This window comes from Heterocephalus glaber, unplaced genomic scaffold (assembly GCF_053883595.1).
Source record: "Heterocephalus glaber isolate CG9 unplaced genomic scaffold, H.glaber_assembly_v1.0 deba00001543, whole genome shotgun sequence".
Lineage (NCBI taxonomy): Eukaryota > Metazoa > Chordata > Mammalia > Rodentia > Bathyergidae > Heterocephalus > Heterocephalus glaber.
In genome coordinates, this window is record NW_028258336.1 from 7,972,568 (window position 1) to 7,991,036 (window position 18,469).

Consider the following 18,469-nt stretch of genomic DNA (forward strand, 5'->3'; position numbering starts at 1 on the left):
ACCTGGTCCATGATATACCTGAAAAAGGAGTCCATGGAGAAGGTAATACTTGAGATGATGATAAAAGGATCCCGTGAATGGATAGGCAATTGTGGAAGAAAACTGAAGGCAATAGCACACACAAAAGCCAAAAATAAGAAAATGGATACTTTAATTTGACTAGAGCAGTACTTTTCAAACTTTCTGTGCATGTGAATCACCCAGATTTTGTTAAAATGCAGATCCTTGTTCAGTAGGTCTCAAGTGGAGCCTGAGATTCTGCAAGCATCCAGGTGATGCTTTGGGCTGGAACACACTTTGAGTAGTAGGACTATGACAAAGTGTATGTCCAAGTCTTGAGTGCCAGGCTAACAAAGTGGTACTTACTCTACCTCAGTAAGAAGCTCTGCAAAAATTATACACTCGGTGGTGTTAAACGACAGTTGAAACAGGACCTGGTAGCACACACCTGTAATCCCAGCACTCTGGGAGGCTGAGGCATGAGGATTGCAAGTTCAAGCCTAGCAGTTAGTGCCTTTGCAAGACCCTGTCTCAAAGTTTAAAAAGGTTAAAAAAGTACTGGTGATGTAGCTCAATGCAAAATCTCTGGGTTCCATCCCCGATACCTTAAAAAAAAAAGGACAAAAATTCAGTAATGCTTTTAGTGATAAATCAGAAGAGAATTAGCTACTTAGCAATTGTAAGGCCAGGAAGGTGGTAAGAAGGAATAAGTCAGGATGATTACAGTGGAGGAGGAAAAGATGGAGCATATAAGATAAGACATGCAGCCAGCTGAATATGCCCTTCCCTCTGTCCTTACCAGTCTTGCCATAGTTGACAGAGAAGCCTCTTCCTCAGGCATCATCTGCTGATATCTTTGTATGTCCTTTTGAGGGTGTCTGCTTTTCATTTCAAATCACATCTAAGGATATATCCTCTCTTTTACCTCTAACCCTTAATTTCATTCTCTCTGCCTAACTGCATTTGCTATTGTGTGCAACTTGCTGCATGATTTAACTATATTATAACCATGTAACTCTGTTATTTAGCTATTATTTCATTGTGTACCAGTAACCAAATTCAGTAACTATATTTGTTCTGCTGAGGAGTTTTGTAGGAAGCATATCTGAAGGGCACTAGGCAATGAAGTAAAGTCTATTACCGCCTTATCACCATCAGGAAAATGATCTGTTTGTTTGCAGTTCACTGAAGTACATAGCAAAGAAATTGAAAGAGAGCTTAGGGAGTGTCTGAGTGAAGTCCAGATATGGAGATGGATGGATACTCTAAATACTGCGCTATGGTTTATGATACCAAAATATAGCAATGACAGTATGCAGCAGAAAAGTTTCCAGATCCTGTATAGACAGAAGAAAAGAGATAGGAGAGACAGACCCTATATTGAAATTCAGAATCTGTGTTTTTACCTAGCTTACACAGTCCCCACATACACTTAAAACCCAGCCAAAAATACGCTTGGTGTTGGATACAAATCTTTACTGAAATTGTCTTAAGGCTAAAGGCTTGATTACATCCTGATACTATATGGCTATCAATGAAGAAATCTATGCTTATCTATTGAATCATCCATGCCATTTTGAGGTCAGACTGATTGCTGAACTTTGTTTTTCTGAGGCTACTGTGCATTAAATCATTTATACACCATTCTGGACTTTAACTCCAATTCTTTTCCTTCTAATTGGATGGGATTTTGTGCACACATGTGTACTTAGAGCTCAAAAACCAAACAGTTGTAGCTAATCAAAAAAATCCACAAAACCTAAAACCAAAACAAAACAAAACCAATTTGTCCTTTGTAAAGATAACGGAAAAAGAAAAAGAAAGAAAAAAGGAACTGTCCAGCCCTGGGGACTAGAGCTAGTTTGATTGCACAAGAACATAATCAGAGTCAGGAACACAATGGAGGAAACAGTCCCAAAGGAAATCAAGATTAAGATGCACACTTTGGCCTCTGCCTACAACCACCAACCTCCCAAGACCACAGGTCATTTTATTTGACAATGTCACATCGATTCACATTTCACAATGCACTCTTAACTTTAGAATCTTAATGTGCTGGTTGGAATTAGCTGTATCTTTGGAGAAGAGTCTAATCGTAACTATATTCTCCATTGGAGAGATTTTCTGGTTGGTTGGAGGCATCAGCAAGATGTCTAGTTATTCTGGTAAGTAGAAACCCATGATGAAATAAATTATATATATATATATATATACACACACACACATCTATATACACACATTTTATATATAAACACATATAAGCCTATATGTGTGTGCATGTGTGTATAAAAACTAAACATGGCATGGATTCTGGGGAAATAAATGAGACTTCCTGTATTCAGTGATCCCATTGGTCAAATGCTCTGTCTCCATTCTTAGAAATAAAGTGGAGTTCAAGCCATGAAGAGGCTGCAGGGAAGAAGGTAAAGGCTTCAGAAAAGTGCATGGTCCTGTATGAATGTGTAGACAGGAAAGAAACTGAGCTATTTCCAGGCCCACTCCCTACCTTGGTTCTACTCCATGTGGGGACTCAGTATCCTGGACACACCTCTGAGTGTCCTGATGGTGACAGGGGGCAGGGTAGGGTGAAGTAAGGACTAGCCAGCCATGCTGCCAATCTGCGTTTTCTCAGGGATTTCCCTCACAGGCAATCCAGAAGGATATACCCCAGTGCCACAAGTCCTACCTCCTGCTTCCTCTGTGCCACCTCTTTTCCCAGACCTACCACACTAGAAGTAAGAACCATCTTCTCTGAAACAACATCCTTCCATAGAGAGGTCAACTGATTGTTCTGTGGTCCCAGAGTTGTCGAGAGGCTGTAACAGAAAGAAGTCCAGCCTCTTCAGTTCCAGTTTTCCATGTGCTCTTTCCTCCATACCTTAAGATCAAGGATTCAGGCAACAGTGTGGCAGCCCTGCTTCCCAGTAAGCCCTGCCCACTGTGCTACAGGATGGACACAGGGTTCAAACCTCCTGTGGGAACCTGGGCCTCACCTGGCACTTGCATACCAAAGTTGCATCCTGCTCCTCTCTAAAGCGTCACCTTCTTGGAATCTACCTTCAGTCCCAGCATCACCCTCAAATACCCACTATGCCCAGAGGGGATGGGTGGGTTGAAAATTAGCAGCCCAACTGTAAATGCTGACTTGAGTATTTTTAATGTTGTGTGAGAATGATAGTGAAAACTCCTTAGGGACAAAAGTTGTATTTAATCTGCCAATTCAATTGAGAAGAATTCCTGAAAAAACAAAGTTATTATAAAAAAAATTAAAATGATGTTTAAAAGACATGTATTTGAGTGGGGGTGGAGCTCAGTGTTGGCATTACAGAGGGCTAGATGCTTGGGAGCAACTCTGACCTAAGAGAAGTTTAAAGAGAAGGTAGAGGAACTTTGGAGATGCACAGTGCACCAGCCAGAAGATCCTATGGTGAAGAGTCTAGGGAAGGGTGCTCCTGGGGGCACAAATGTGGCTGCCCCGGAAACTCTTGGCTATGAGACAGCTGCTTTACACAGAAGCCAGCACAGACCAGAACCTGGCTGTCAATCAGAGGAGGTCCTTATACCACTAGGGTCCAGAAGGTCAAGTGCAGGGATTTGGCAGGGTAGACATGGAGGGAGCTGAAGACTAGCTTGCTCCACCTTCATTCCAAACATCCCTGGGGGGCCACTCTGTGCGGGGCAGACACTGGAAAGTGAAAACAATGTTTCAATTCCTTCTTTGCAGCTAGGGTTCCACCAATTACATTCATTTGCCCAAGACCTCACTTTACACCCCAGATAGCTGAGGCTGGAGGCAGAGCAGAAGGTCTTTACCTTGCTGGCCCAGATCACAGCACAGAGGAGGTGGGCTCTGTAGGGCACAGGAGACACAGTGTTCTCTGCCATAGCAGAGACATTCTGGAGGCTGGAGTTGCTTCTGGAGGCTCCAACTCCAGTCTGCATGTCTAGTCTTTCCAAAACAGCTGTAGGCCAATTAATCCCTCACTCTTAATCCCCCTCATTTTCAAAGGGATGCAGTAAATTCTGTTGTCAGAATCAGCACAGGCAGCAGCAGGTCTAGCATGCTGAAAACCCACAACTGATCATTTTTTGAACACCTTTCTCTATGTGACAAAATGATTTTCAGTGATAATCATATGATAATCAGTAGTTATTATACTTATCACGATTCACTCATTAGCTATAAAATGATTTTAAAAGAAGTAATTTAAATTTTAAAGGTATCTTTTCAAATTCACTTAACTATTCCACATATAAACCAAAATTTGCATTAACTAAATTTTAAACAAATTAAAATTCCAAGGGGTCACATAGAATGACAGAATTGAATTAAGTCAGATTTGTGCCCTAGCTTTGCAATAACAGTGCTATCATTCTTTATCAATTACTTAAGTGCAAACAAACCTAGAACCATGCAGTGGAGACACAGATTGAGCCAGAAGTCGGCTCCAACCCATCTGAAACTATTCTTCCTAAAAGTTCTCCTAAGCGACTTCCACATAGAATAGAATATTTATTAAAGGAAAATAAAATATGGTTTTATATATATATACACACACACGTATGTGTACTTAAGAATATATATAATTAAAATTCAACAGTTACCACAGCAATTGTTTAGTACGTGGACCAACAAAAGATTTGAGGAGAGGATTATTTTATTACTGATATTGTTTAGAATTGGTGGCCTGGGGCTAATAAAAAGCAGATTGACTTACAGTCAATTTTATTATTGGTTTTCAATCCTCTGTAGGAAATGCAGCCCTGGACCACACACACCAGTGAGGACCACCCCACTGCCCTGCCTGGTGCTATGTGCAGAGCCCCAGGTAAGCTGGTATCTCTGGGCCCTAAAAAGCTGATCCTAAGGCTCAGGCCTGGGGAGGGCACTGGTCCCCGAGGGGCAGTGGTGAGGGTGATCCCAAGACAGCAGGCCTTCCTTGCCAGCTACCTCAGGCTTCCTGGGAGACTCACCCTATCTCCTTCCTGACTCCCAGATGCCCTGAAACTTAACCTTGGTGATGAGGAACTGAGAGCCCCAAAGTGCTGAAACTCTGTGCCAAGTTCTCAGTAAAGTGACTCAGCCACCCCTTGTGATGGGAGTGTACACTTCAGTACAACTAAGTCATTTCACGTCATGAAGATGCACACAAACAGCTGGATCCATGAATGTTAACTCTACCACTGCCAAAATTCCACTTTAAGCCACACACTGGAATCTCTCCTTTGCTGGCTTATGAGCAGTGTACTAAAAGTCCAGGGGCCAGGAGAGGCCTCCTGCAGAACACCCCCTCGGTGAGGCCAGGACACAGGCTGCCGCCTAGAGAGAGACAGTCTTCTCTCTACCCCTCCAAGTGCTGCGCACCTGGGAGACAGCCAAGCTTCTCGGAGGCCAGAAACCGAGTTTATGTCTGGTGTTCTTCAAGGTTCCCAGCAGCACGAGTCAGACAAAAGCTAATTCCTTAGTTCTGGGGAAAGTCAAGCTGGTCCGCTGGTCCTTTCTCTAGATGAGAAGATTTTAAAACAGAGGCACAGGCTCACAGAGAGTGCCTAGAATCGCGAGCCTGGCGGGGGGGAGGCAGGCAGGGGTAAGTGCTGGAGATTGAACCCAAGGCCTCAAACTGAACTACATCCTCCACCCTTTTTCATTTTGTCTTCTGAGACAAGGTCTGGCTAGGTTTCTCAGGCTGGGCTCAAACTCACCATCTTCTTGCCTTAGCCTTCCAGGGTGCAGCAATTACAGACAGGTACCACCGTTCCTGGCTAAACAGGAGCCAGTTTTAATGTTGGCTGTCAAGACCCCAAGGGAATCCAGGGGAGCATGTCTCCCCATGGCAGGGAGGGCACAGCAGTTACTCCTCATGGCAGGGAGGGCACCACACATGGGTAGATGCAGGTAGTAATTGCCTGGTATCTAAGGACCCTCAGAAGACTGTGACATTTTTCCTCTAAGAAGCAATGGAGCAGATGTTCATCAAAAGCCCATATGACAGCCTTCTTGCCTGGCACTGCTGAGAGGGTGCCGCTAGTACCCCATGCCAAAGGACTAGTGGTATTGTCTGGTCCTTATAGGGAGCAGCCAGGCAGAAGGAACAGGGCAGTCTCACCACATACCTTGTGCCTAGGTGTCTGGGAGTAGCTAGACATGAATTTCAAATCCAGCATGGGCTCTAGACTCAGACTGCTGTATAACTGTCTAGTATCGTTCAGATAGCTTCATATCTAAGGATTACAGGCCTTAACTACTCCAGAAACAGCCTTGTGGCAAAACAAAGAGAGGCTTGTTTCAAAGGCCCCTTTTGTTGAAAGGGCCTTTGTCCTAGCAAGGGAGGAGATGGCTCCAGGCACCTCTTACCAGTGACCAGCCAGCATGGCGAAGTCATACAAGTCCGGCCAAGCCTCTTCAGAAGATCCATCCTCAAGGCTCAGGTTTGCTGGCTGTGGGACATGAGTTGGTCACATTCTTTTCCAAGCTCCTATTCCTTCCCTAGAAAATGGAAATAATTTGGTAAAATAAAATGGAGATATAAAATGGACCAGCACACTAGCCATGCTGAGCAGTTGCACTGCTGAGCATATTATACCCGACTCTGGCAAACAAAACCAACATCCCTTTCACTGTGCCCCACCCTCAACCCATCCCACATACAGTAGAGGAATGTTTTTCGTGGTTATTCCTCCTCTTTCCAACCCAGGATCCAAACACTACATCAGAGGTAAGGGGCAGAAACTTACTCCCACTAAGCAAGCCAGGAAGGACAGCTGCTCCCACCACCCCTCTCACTCACTGCCTAAAACAGAGAAACAGGCTGCTGACCCTGCTCAGCCAAGCTGGTGCCCCCAGCCCAACTCGGAATCCCAGGGATGTCAGACAGCCTCAAGGAGGGTAGAAATTCCGTGCCATTCTGGTAGAGTCCAGAGTCCCAGGCAGTGAGGAGGCAACTTGAGCCAGGTGCACACCAACTGTTCTGAGGGTGGCCATGGTCTGCACTTTTGCTCCTTGACCCATCTTCCTGCTGCTTTTCTGAGTTTGGTCCTCCAGGCTTCTGTCAACTCTGTCAGCCACTGGACAACATCCAGTACCTTCCTTTTCTGCTTAATTAACCAGCCTTGGAGTCAGCTGTACCAAGAGTTTTGCCCAATATTGTGAAGAATACAGTCAGATAGGGCTGGGGATTTAGTTCAGTGGTTTCTCCACCTGCCGTGCAAGCACAAGGACCCGAGTTCCATCCCCAGTACCAAAAAAAAAAAAAAAAAAGAATGCAGTCAGAGAGGAAATTACCCAAAATCCATAGGGCTTTTTAAATGTGCCTATACTAACACATTTATCACAGTTTTAATTAAAATGGAAAAATTGTAAACAGTGCTCATAATTGATAGTAATGAAATGGTTAAGTAAACTCTGATCCATTCACTTGGAAAAGCAAGCAATCATCAGAATAATGGATACAAAGATAATAAGGGCACAGATACAATGATAAGGGCAGTGCAAGAGAGATTGACAAGTGAGAATGGGATACAAAATTAAGGTACAGGACACTTGACCTTTTCCCCTGCCCAGAATATAACCTAGAACTTTTATCTTTCTTGTTTGTAGTCCCATCTCTAGCCCCTGGCTATTAGTAGGCACACAACTAATACTTATGGAATGAATAAAGGAAGTATTTACACAGGGGAGGTGTGTGGAAAACACCTGTAATGCTATTAGTGACTATTACAGATTAGTCACTTTTTTTCATTAAGTTTATTGGTACATTTTAGGTATACAATACAGTTACATTCATTGTTGGGATCTTGTACCTTTACATGATGTAGCTTGGTTCTTTTTTTGTTTTAAAACCTGTTATTTTCTTTCTTCTATTTTTAATTTTTTGCACCATGTTCTTTTATTCATCTTCCCTGAGAAAACCAAGGGTTTTCTTAGCCCAAACCCCTGATAGGTGATCCAACTTCCCCTAATATTTATGACCCTCTCAAGAGACCCAAGATGCAACCAAGCAGGATGATAAGGCAAAGGAACATTAGCTCCCTGTGCCAAGTGGAAATGCTCAGCAAAGCAATCCATCAAGGAGCCTGACTCTGCCTCCACTGAGTAAACACCACCTTCCTGTGGGCACCGACCACTGATTGACCTCCACAGCCCACTGCTGGAGCCAAGAGCAGCAGAGTCTGTCTGGAGCAATAAAGTATCACCAGATGCCCAGGCCAAGTCAAAGGCCTTTCACCCTCCTCCCTTCCCCTCCGGTTGTCATCACAGACTGTCACCAGTCCACATACACCAGCCTAAACAATGGCAGATTCAATAGCCAGAGGAAGATCAAAGGGATTGACTGCTCCATCAGATTGGCATTCAGCTGAGGCCACCACCAGCTTTGCAAGTGGGAGCCTGTCCCACCTCAGAATGACTAAGCAGGGAAGTGGAGGAGTCAGTACTCTGCGGAAATCAGGAGGTTGACTTTAGACTGCCCTGGACTCTCCCAGCAGGAAAGAGGATTTAACCAGCCAGGTGAGCTCCACGGAAATGAAATCAGCTCCAGATCACTGGGCAAGGCCAGCAGCGCACACCTGCTAGGACTACCATCTTCTGACCTTGGCTGGGTCTTACTGAGATAGATTCCCTCCTGTTCTCATATTCATATTCTCTCTCTCTCTCTCTCCTGCGCGCGTGCATGCGCGTGCACATGTTTTCATCATGATAAAATCAATGAAATCATGCAAGGGAAAATGCTAGACATAGAGAAAAGAAGACATATTAAAAGCACATGCCCCTGCAAAGGCTCATGCTCATTAACTTCATGCCCTTTTCTTTTCTGCAGTTGCCCTTTCCCCTTCTCCTACCAAAACATGCTCCATTCTGGTTTGATCTAATCAAGGACCACCACCACAGGCTCCAGGGCACTTGCTGTGGCATGTCTTCCTCATTTTAAATGGGTGCCTCTCTGCTTAGCAAGTTGCAGTGCCAGCTGGGAAGTGCCCTACTCCAAGCTTGGTCCCCAGATCTTCAGGGACTCTTTTCCAAGCCCCGACAGTGCCTCTGGCTCTGAGCTCTGGGTCTTAGCTTTGTGCGGTCCTCCTCTCGCCCACACCAAGGCTCTGTGCTGGGCTCTGCCAGCCTCCCCTCTGAGAAACCGGGTCCCATAACCCAAGCCCCCAGCCTCTTGCCTTTGCCTTCTCAGCCCTTCAGGTGGGAGCTGCTTCTTATTGTTAGATCTTTGAGATACCTCAAGATTCCTCTTTATTTGCCTTTGGTCTGCTGATACTGGTTTACCTAATTCCCTTTATTAAATTCTCTCTGTTAAAATAACTATCATGATCAACTCCTTACCTAAATAATATTTACATAATCAAAAGACTTTCTGAAGCAGCATTCACAGTTTTAGTTCCCTTTGTTAGTTTTACCGTATTAAACTTAAACCAAAGCTTATCGTATTTTTCCAGGTATGCTTTAATTTTATAATTATTAAATAATACATGCATACATATATATGTACATATGTATGGGTATGTGTGTTACATAGTGGTTTTCTGATTAGACTTATAGATACAAGAGAAAAGCTTGTACAAAAAAAATGTGTCAAATGGGACTTGCTATTGAAGACAAGTTGCTGGGACTTTGATGGAATGAGTGGTTCACCTTCTCCTCACCTGAGGTGGGGAACAGAGCTTTTCATCTGTCATGTTCAAATGATATTTCTCAAGGAGCTGTGTGTAAGACCTAAATGGAAGTTACCACCCACTATGCTGTTCAAGTCACTGACCATTTCTCAGTTAGATTCTAAGGGGTTTTAGGTAGTTGAACAGTTGGAACATATGTCCTTTAAATAGCCAACAATTCTAGAAGAAAGAAAGAGATCCTGAAGAAAGAGAGTCTATGTAAGAAAAAGAAGACCCACTGGAGAAGAGAGTGCAGTAGAACAAACACAAAGAAGGAGTTAAGCAACCTAACTGTTCATAAAGACCAAAGGGCGGCCACCACACTTGACGTCGGAGGGGGAGAACTATTAAAATCACAGGTGGTTGCAATAACCACACATACATTCGGTGCTGAATTTCCAATCCCTATCTCTTTACTCTGGGAGCAATTAGTCTCGGTGAAAAATTGCACTTGCAGCTAATTGCACCTGCAATTACCTACTTCCGGGTGCAATTAGCCACTTGAACCTAATTCTGAGTGTGCAAGTGTTTAATTGCATATGTGAGGAGGTGATTCCAGACACAGATAGTTGTGCCCTCAGTCCTTGCACCTGCAACTAATTGTGACTAATAAAACAAGTCTTCATACAAGTCAGGTTAAAGGCACATATGGTGACCCTATTTGAAGAGCCCAAGAATCAGATTGGCTAAGCTGATAGTGGTACAAGTGTGTCAAAGGAAACAAACGGACAAATTGTCCCTTCTCTTTGGCTCTATGCTTACATTATCCATGTCCCCTTCCTACAATCATGTTCCTTTTGGACTATGGGATAGCAAGTCAGCTAGTTAAAGGCAAGTCCTTGCCTTGGCTGGCATAATATTTGCAAGGACAGCAATAACTCTTCTGCTGACATTGAGAGAATCCGCAAGATTCAGGACAGAACTATATTCCAGCCAATTCCCTATTTTTTTGGTTTAACTCTCATGGGACTGTTCAAAACACTTAGGCAACAGGTACTTATAGAACACCTATTTACTACTATGTACTCCTACTGTGCACCAAATCATATAGCAAATCCAGAGGTTAATAGACATGGCTCCTGCTTTCAATTTCGTGTCAGTTCCACAACTAGTTAGTGATATGTCAAAGTGCTCATGAGCTTATTGGAAAAATCCATATTATCCATTTTCCTACAAAAATCTATGTATAAAGCCCTCTTGGAATGCACATGCAAGTAGAGAAGATGGTGCTAAACAATGGTTTACACAATTAGTGTTCTCATTACAGGGGCTGTGAGAGTGCATGGTTAGGGTCTGCCCTAGGGTGATAGTTTAAGTTTGGATTCTCCAAAGAATTGATGATTGCACTGAGATTTAAAATATAACTAGATGCAGAGGGAGAGGTGAGGGCTGCAGGCAGAGGGAATAAAGATGCAATAGGTCTGAGGCAGCGTGGAGAACAGAAAGAAGGCCAGAGTGGCTGGAGCACAGTAGTCAGAGGAGAGGTGTAAAGTTTTTATGATGAGTGAGAGGAAATTGTCCAAAATTACGCCCCATGAGAAAACTTATGATAGTTTTCTATCATAAGAATAGACTGCCAAAATGAAGGACACTGAGTGGCTCATCTATAGTAACCCCAAAGAACTGTTGATGTGAGATCACTTTTTGTACCTCTGTAATCTCACCCAAACCCACCTGGACCCTAGAAGAGCCAGAGAGAGAAAAGGCAGAGGGAAGATCAAATTGCACACCAACCCTTCCTCCTAAAGGCTTTAGTGTAAGTCAGGACCTTTGATTTGGAGCTGAGATTGAAGTTTTACATTAAGCTGAACTTGATCTTCAATACTTAAAAGTAATTAAAATTGAGAGGTTTCATAATTGGAAATAATGTAGAACGCTACAGGATCTGTGTGAGATGTCTCTTAAGGATGGGAAATAAGGACCCATCTTAGCATATTTGGAGGCTGAGTGAGAGGAAACACAGAGCCTGTCTGTGACTGCACACCCTCAGGCCATCCATGCAGTGATCTAGGGTTGCATAGGAATAATGCATATGACCCACTACTCTAGCTGAGAGAAGAGAAGGCAGGGAAGGCCCCACAAAGAAAAGAAGGACTTACAGATTTGGAGAGAGAGAGAGAGAAGGGACCAGGCATTGCAGGAGGAGAAGATTATGAGAACACAGGGGGATGGAATCCATTTCCCACTGAGTGGGAAGTATCAAGAAGTCTGGCCTGGGCTGGGGATTTAGCTCAGTGGTTCTGCCACCTGCCTTGAAAGCACAATGTCCAGAGTTTGATCCCCAGTACCAAGAAAAAAAAAAGAAGTCTGGCCTGGTCCAAGCAGATGGTTGAGGTGGGTAGACCTTGTGCTAAAGCCAGATGGAAGGGAGCCTTGAATGCCAGGCAAAAGAAGTTAGGATTCTCAAGCATCAAATCTGCTTTATCCTCCAGATTCCAAACAAACAGCAAAATAACTTAGTTTCAGCCTTGAGTGAGATCTTTAAATGATCTTCCTCCCAAGGCTGAAATTGCATTTCTTTCTCCTCATTCTTGTCTGTGTCTTCTTTGGTGGACGTGATCAAAATCATCATTGTGAGGATTTTCCTTTCATTTCCTTTCCTTTCCCAGCCTTTTCACCAGCACACCTGACCAAGATGGTACCAGTATATGATCTCAATTTGGGGGAGGGGGGCAGCAGAATCCCCTCCTTTTCTCCTATCTCTCTTGTGGCAAAGACTGGCTAGGCACTCGCCATTCAGTGACTCCTTCCTTGTCACCCAAAAATACTTGATTTCCCATGCTTCCTACAGTTACGCTAGAGTCATGAAACTGGATTCTCAAGAGACCCTACAGAGGGCCTGGTTCCTAGAAAATTCCACACAACTGCTCATCCCCTTCCCAAACTTAAGAGCCTAGAAATAAAGTCTGTCGAGGGCCGGGGATTTAGCTCAGTGGTTCCAGCACCTGACATTATGGCAGGAATCTGCTTCCCCCTTAGAGATGAGCCAACAGGTTTGCATCCTTCCATAACAAGCACAAGAAAGAACTGGGTTCAACCTGTGAGCTGTCTGTCCACCTCCAATTCCAGGGTTTCTGACCCCATTTCCTTCCTCTTGTCTCTTCCCACTACCCTACAGCTTTTTGATTGTTTTTCCAGTAGTGTTTTCCCCTACCCATCCAGGACTTAGGCCTTTGTCTTCCTTGGGCATCCCATCGGCCTGCCACTTGTCTTGGCTGGTCCCTCTTCTGGAATGCTCTTCCTCCACATGTTCCCCCAGGTGCCATCTCTTTGGCTGAAGTGACCTTTTCCTAGAAGAGGTCCTGCCACTACCCATGCACCCTTGCCATCATGACATTCTCCTTAATGACCTTCAAGGAACTTCCTGATTCATGAAATTATCTGACCCATGTATTGTCTTTGTCTGAGCAGGATGTCTCCCGCAGGAGAACAAGGATAAGGCTTTGTGTGTGGTGTTTCTTTAGTGCACACACCTGCTCAATAAGTAACTGGTGAATGAATAAATGAATGAATGAATGAATGATACAATTATTCTCCCCTCTGAGTCATCTAGTCTTACTGTCATTACATATGAAGAAATTGACCCTTTTCCCAAAGCAAAAGGGAACAGGAAAGCAGCAGAGACCCCTCCATCTTGCTGGCTGTTCCTGGAGTGTTGAACTTGGATATGATTTATGCAAATGAAAACTCTAGGGGGATCGTTTCAGAGGGATCTATAAAATAAATCTCATTTTCACCTGGAGAATTCACCAACCTTCGAACCAATTTTAAATATAGTTATTTAATGCAGATTTGACAAATTTGAAATCTCTTGCACAAAGCCATTTATCATCTAATGTGTGCCTGCCCTGCACCACAGTTTAAGTGATAGCTTTTTAATAGGGTAAAATATTTCTATAAAATCATCAAAATACCTTAAACCAAAACTGCCTATAAGAAATTGATGAGTTTCAAGCATTGATTCAGCCCCTAAAAGATTCCCCTTGCCATTGGCACTGTGGGCACTTCTAATAAAAGCAGCTAAGGAGGTATGATGAATATCTAATGAACCATTTTGTATATCTATGTCTCGAACTGGATATAAATCAATGAGCCTTACAAAATGCATACTCTAGTTGTATATTTATAAACAATAATCTAGTTTTTCTATCATGACTCTAGTGTCATTCTTTTTATAACACAACTGAAGATTTAAAAATTTATTATATATAACCAGAACCCAGAGCTTCAAGGGGGAAGGAAGTCTCGTCCGCTATGATCTTTACAATGTCCTTGTATGTGGAAGCCATGTGGGCCATAAAGGCATACCAAAGCATCCACCATCTAGTGGCAAATACAGGGCTTGGGAATAATAACTCATAAACAACATCACAGAAGCTGCATTGAATACAATGCCAGGAGAAGACAATATCAGTCTAGACCAAGCACTCACAGGCACAGTAGCCAGGCCCATGCTGAGGTGGGGGGTGCCTCTGACCCTTAGACCTGGCAGCCAGACACAGCCGGGTCAGCCAGAGCTGGGCTCTCTCCCACAGGCTGCTCTTGTAAGGGTGGAGTGTGTGCACCTGGTTCCTGCCAAAGCTTTCAGCTGTGTTGTCACACCCGCTTCCTTAACTGGAAATAGGGGAGTTGCTTCCCCTCCTGTTGGCTCAGACATTACGATCTAAAGCTGCCTCTCTACCTTGGTGACTTCCCTTCTAGAGGCCAAATATAACCATCCCTTTCCCGGTTCACAAAAATTCCAGTCAGACTGCTGTACACAGTGATGGGTAGCCAAAGAGCACCTCAACGGCCCAGCCCATAGCCAAAAATAACAACTGCTTGGTTAGTACAGGCTGGGTTTATTATTTCCCTGTTGTTGGGACTTTGTTGGGAGTTATTTTTATTTTGGTTTTGAATTCTGTTTTGGTTTTGTCTTTCAAAAGGAAATGGAGTAACTGAAGAAGTTGCTACATCAACTTCTCACATGAGACTCAGCCATGATGAGTCATGACCAGAAAGGTACTCACCCCTTACATCTCCCCAGTCACCTGCACAAGGGGAGGATCTGGCAAGTGGGGCTGGAAGAGACTGTTTCGTGGGCCAGGAGTGGACTTTCGATGCCTATACCCTCGTGAACCAGAGTAGGCATTGGTGCCCAGCCGGCAGTTTGGTGACCTCCCCATTGAAATGACTTCAATTATTAATTCATTTCTTTACAAGTACACAGTGTTCAACAACAACCAAGCCCACTTTTGATTTGCTTCTTGAACACAAGGCTCTTGTCAACCAGGTTTTTTTCAAGGCCAACAGACACATCTTCCTTAGTAGATGACGTGAAAATTGAAGCACACTAAAGAGATTAAGGATGGGAAAGATGATTGCCTTCTCCATCCCCTGTTTCCAAATGCAATCAATAATAAGCAATTTTGCAAAACTATAACCTTCAATTGTTGGAACATCTTTATACTTTTGTTCTTCAAAGGCAGGATATTTCCTGGCATTATGTTTCCACCTGAGAAAAAACACTCCCTCATTTCTCCATGTGTGAGCATATCACACAAATATATCTCATTTCTTGTCATGTTCTATACTGTTCCAGAATCAATAAATAATTTATGCATGTAATGCATTTATCAGTTTTCCTGTAAATATACACACATATATAATATCTTACTTGCTAGTGTCAGATATGTCTTCTCTTTTAACAGAAAACAAACAACCTCTTGGGTATGTCTCCACCTTGAAATTAACTTTGCATCTTATCCATCAAATGAGTGAAAACTTACAAGTCCCTATTCTTTAGAGAACTAAGTGCTAATCCATACCAAAGAGAGTTATACTAAGATTTTCACATTGCATATGTTCGGAAATTACTTCCCCTGATGGGTTTTTTTGGGGGGTGGGGGGGTTGTTTTCCAAGGATGATCTTTATTACTCCAGGGCCACTTAGACTGTTAAGGAAATACAGCTCCTAAATTTCAACTTGTTCTAAGTTGCCTTTCCTTTACTTCCCCCTTAGAATATTTATCACGCTTGTCATTAAGAACTACTTCTGAGCACCTAGCAGTGCGGAGTGTGGTACCAGGTGTGTGTGTTTGGCAGTCCTCACCTCCACTGCAGTCCACAGTCTCCAGCTTGGATTTGAGCAGGTCATCATTCACACCCTCATGGCAGTGGCATCTTGGGGTGCCACCATCGTGACTGCAAGCAGCAGGCAGGATCGTGAAGGCAGCAGCTGCTGCAGGCAAAGTCACATGACTGCACCTGGCTCCTGTTTGTCTCTCTGCTCAGCCACCTCTCCCCACAAGACTTCCCGTTTGGAAGGCTTTTGTGTTTCATCAATGTCATGAAAGAATCACCAGAATGGGGGAATCTTAGAGGAAGGGAACACAAAAATAATCTAGTCTAACCTGCTCATTTTATAGATAAAGAAATGGAGGCCCTGGGGGGTTAAATTCTTTGGCCAAGCTCATGCAGGTGGTTGTTGGCAGAGTAAAGACTGAAATTAAGTATCAGAACTCAATTTCCAATGCTTTTTCCCGTATACCAATGGCTTTCCAACATTTGTTAGTGCAATCCACAATGCACAACAAATTTGATATCAAGACTCACATGTGTATACATACATGTATCCATCACAAATATTTCGCAAAACAATACTACATGATGTACTTGGATACTTTCTATTATAGTATATTCATTTTTAAATATTCTGGAGCTTTGAATTTTCTATTGTAGTACATTCATTTAAAAAATATTTTGGAGCTTGCTTAACAGCATGTATACTACAATTGGAACAATACAGAGAAGATTAGCATGGCCCCAGCACAAAGATAAAATGTGATTTTTTTCCATATTTTTATATGTTTATAAAATGGTGCTTTTGTTAAATGGTGCTTCCAGAAATAGTATTTATAGGTGTTCAATTCTATGGTTTACATTTCTTCTTAGGTATGTTTACTGAATACCTAAGAAGGTGGGGGTTGGGTTAGATACAGTACAGGGAGCCTTATAATTCTTACCTCTCACACTCTGATCAGGAATGACCTTACTGTCTAATCTGTCCTAGAATGATCTAGGAGAAAGAACACTGGACATAAAGTCAACACCTAGGTTCTGGTCCTGACTCCACCAACTACTAAATATGTAAATTTCTGTTAGCTTCCTCTGGCTTCTATTATCTCATCTGCAAGATCAAGCTGTTGCTAATTGAGAAAGTTCTGAGAAGTAAATGAAATAATGCAAATTAAAGCAATAAAAAGCTCTATACCCAAGCCTTGTCCTGGAATAACAATGATCTTAAATTCCCACATTTCAAAGAAATACATTGTTTCAAGGTGTTTCTGTATTTTCATCAAAACACCTGCATAATATATTGTAAACAAATTTGAGAGAATAAAGAAAAACTATACCCTGAAACTGGCTCATTTTTAAGGCCTTTTGCAAGTGTTCGGAAAGGAGAGGTTGACTCGAAATCTTCAAGATGTTCAGTTCCAATAAAGCAGAAGTCATTGTGACCAAAGATGATGCCATGTCCTTGAGAGAGAAATGTGATGAGTCTCAAACTGAGAAACATATTCAAGAAAGGCAGCTTCTAGTGGATTGAAAGAGGAAGAACCTAGTGGACACATGGCACTGTCAGATGGCTCTGCCAGGCTGGAGGCCGGTGGGACAGGCGCAGTGCAACAAATGAAAAGATGGAGCTCTAGAGGAGCTCAGCATTGCTCCAGCTACTGGTGAAGAAGGCATCCTTCTGGGGGATGGCTCCTCTGCATTTTCGGATATTTCACCTTTAGACTCACTAATTCCAACTAATAAAGTTAAAAAAAATTGTTTCAGAAATTATTTTTAAGACATCCAAAATGCCTGCAATGATCTTGGCAAGCATCAAAGTTATAAGGGTCCCTGATAGCTGCAAGCATTGTGCAAAGGCGCTCAGAAGTCAGGTCTGAGGCCTCGAAGAGGTTTTGTGGCCAATGTGGAAAAGGTGTCATGGCTCTACTGAGGTAGGACAGGCTGCTGCTGGGTGAGACAGTGAACCAGTTGTCATGCGGATCCTTGAGAGAAGGAGGACGGTGGTATGGGCGGAATGCATGGAGGTGGCATAGGAGGCAGCATGTTCTGATTCCTAAAATAATGCATGATCACTATTCATGAACTTCAAATTGTGTTTCTCACCAATCATTTCAGGGAAATTGCTTGGAAAAAAGAGACTAAGGACAGGTTATGGATTTTAGTTATTTCCTGTTGGAAAATCTATGATGCTTTATGGTTGTCATTGTCTGTGCCTACAGATAACTTATTTTGTGTTTTTGAATGAAAAGATATTATTGCATTCCTTTCTTTTAAAAAAAAGCCAGTTATGTTCACAGAATTAATTCCACAACCTCCCGAGCAGACTATTTAAAAACAGCACCCCCATACGTGGAGAGGGGTGAAGGACAGCCCCTAGCACACACCTGAGCATCCACAGCAAGCCAGCTCCAACTCTTTTGACACCTGTACTTGCCCAATGCCCTCTGGAACATCCATTTCATGGTGATCAGCTCCCTTGGAGCATTCCTCTCTCTTCCTGTTTCCACTAGAGCAAGTCTTCCACCAGGGCACAGCCTGCCCCTTCCTTCCTCCCCAGAGGCCAGTGCTTCCCCAAAGGGGAAGGCTTCAAAGGGACAGTATGTACCCCCCCAAGAGACCATTTCCCTTCTCCCATCATGTTAATTCCTCCTTCTCTCCCTTTGACCATCACCTTGGGGTCTCCAATATCCAGGTGGACTGTTCATCCAATGCACTTGCTCTCCACTCCCCTTCATGTCCTTCCCTCCCCTGTTCCATC

At 43.3% G+C, this 18,469-nt stretch overlaps 1 long non-coding RNA gene and 1 pseudogene across 4 annotated transcripts in view; one reads left to right on the forward strand and one right to left on the reverse strand.

The window, feature by feature from the left end:
• LOC101722970 (uncharacterized) overlaps nucleotides 1–18,469 on the reverse strand; it is a 256,669-nt gene that overhangs the window by 189,192 nt on the left and 49,008 nt on the right. For 3 of the 4 annotated variants that reach the window (XR_015442363.1, XR_002388856.2, XR_015442361.1), the window contains one exon: nucleotides 6,356–6,487. This is a non-coding gene — a long non-coding RNA (uncharacterized LOC101722970). Of the gene's footprint in view, nucleotides 1–2,725; nucleotides 2,817–6,355; nucleotides 6,488–18,469 lie in introns of all 4 variants that reach the window. The other variant, XR_015442362.1, reaches the window with a different exon arrangement.
• LOC147824443 (U6 spliceosomal RNA) lies at nucleotides 16,399–16,497 on the forward strand (annotated as a pseudogene).